Source organism: Nestor notabilis, unplaced genomic scaffold (genome assembly GCF_000696875.1).
Source record: "Nestor notabilis isolate BGI_N333 unplaced genomic scaffold, ASM69687v1 scaffold9671, whole genome shotgun sequence".
Taxonomy (NCBI): Eukaryota; Metazoa; Chordata; class Aves; order Psittaciformes; family Psittacidae; genus Nestor; species Nestor notabilis.
The window spans coordinates 1-1,010 of NW_009916071.1; the positions used below are offsets into that span (position 1 = coordinate 1).

The 1,010-nt window shown below is 45.8% G+C and overlaps 1 protein-coding gene across 1 annotated transcript in view; it reads left to right on the forward strand.

Moving 5' to 3' along the window:
• Nucleotides 1–283: 283 nt before the first annotated feature.
• The window catches only part of QRICH1 (glutamine-rich 1), a 22,004-nt gene continuing 21,277 nt past the window's right edge, over nucleotides 284–1,010 (forward strand). The window contains exon 1 of the mRNA XM_010024428.1: nucleotides 284–348. The gene's annotated coding sequence lies outside the window, so the exon portion shown is untranslated. The remainder of the gene's footprint in view (nucleotides 349–1,010) is intronic.

The following is a 1,010-nucleotide window of genomic DNA, read 5'->3' on the forward strand; positions in this document are numbered from 1 at the left end:
CCGGCTGCGCTGCGCCGGGCACCGCAGGGTGCGAGCGCTCTGCGCCCTGTCACCGCTGTGCTCGCAGGCTTGTCCCTGGGCACGCTGGTCAAGCAGAGGGACACAATTGGGCACCTCGCAATTCTTCAGTAGGAGCCGCTAGCTGCGTGGATGATCATATCTGTCTGTCCTGGGGGTTCTTGCTTTTGTTTTTTCTCTTAATGGATTACATATGAGAAATAAAATGGCTTTAATAAAGAAAAGAGGAACTGGGGATGGAAAGAGCTTCTTTGTTCTGTCTTCTCCAGAACGTTACAAGTCTAAGAGCTCAGGACAAGAGCAGCAGAAATACATGCAACATGGTGACTGGTGAGTCCAGATTGTCCACATGCTGCAAGTTGTGTGTATGTTTTCAGTAACCTCAGTCTTAAGTTTTATGAACTAACCGTATGTGCTCATGATCTTCAAAGAGTTTCTCGAACTTATTCCCTGGGAAAAAATGCCATTATCTTGAATGGGGAGGAGTCCCCTCCCTTTATCAGAGAAAGTTTGTTGCCTGGATGTTCTTTGATTTTTAGAATGCAGTATTAAAAACATGCTGCTGAGATCTAGTGATGGGTGTTTGCTGTTTCTAATGCGTGTCTGCAGGATAAATGGAATGCCTAAATCAGTATGTTTTAATAACTAACAGTAAAAGTGGTGGCTGCAGCAATAAGCTGTGTATGTTGCCCTACAAAACCTTGCTGAGTGCACACTTGAGCCTTAAAAGAGGTTTTCTGTCATAAATGCGGGTGGGTTTGATTTTAATAAAGAAAACTTTGGGAGTACAGTGTTAAGCTCCTGGATCTTTATCTAGAGCTGGTACCTCTGCTGCTGCGTGGGCTTTTGTGATGTGCAGCTTTGGGTGGCTTTTAGCTAAATAACCCCAAACAGCCTTCAAGCTGACAGGAGCAACTCTGGGAGAAGCTCACTGCAGCCTGTGCTGTTACCTGCAGTGTGTTTTGCTCCTTTCTGATTGCCAGGGCTGTAGG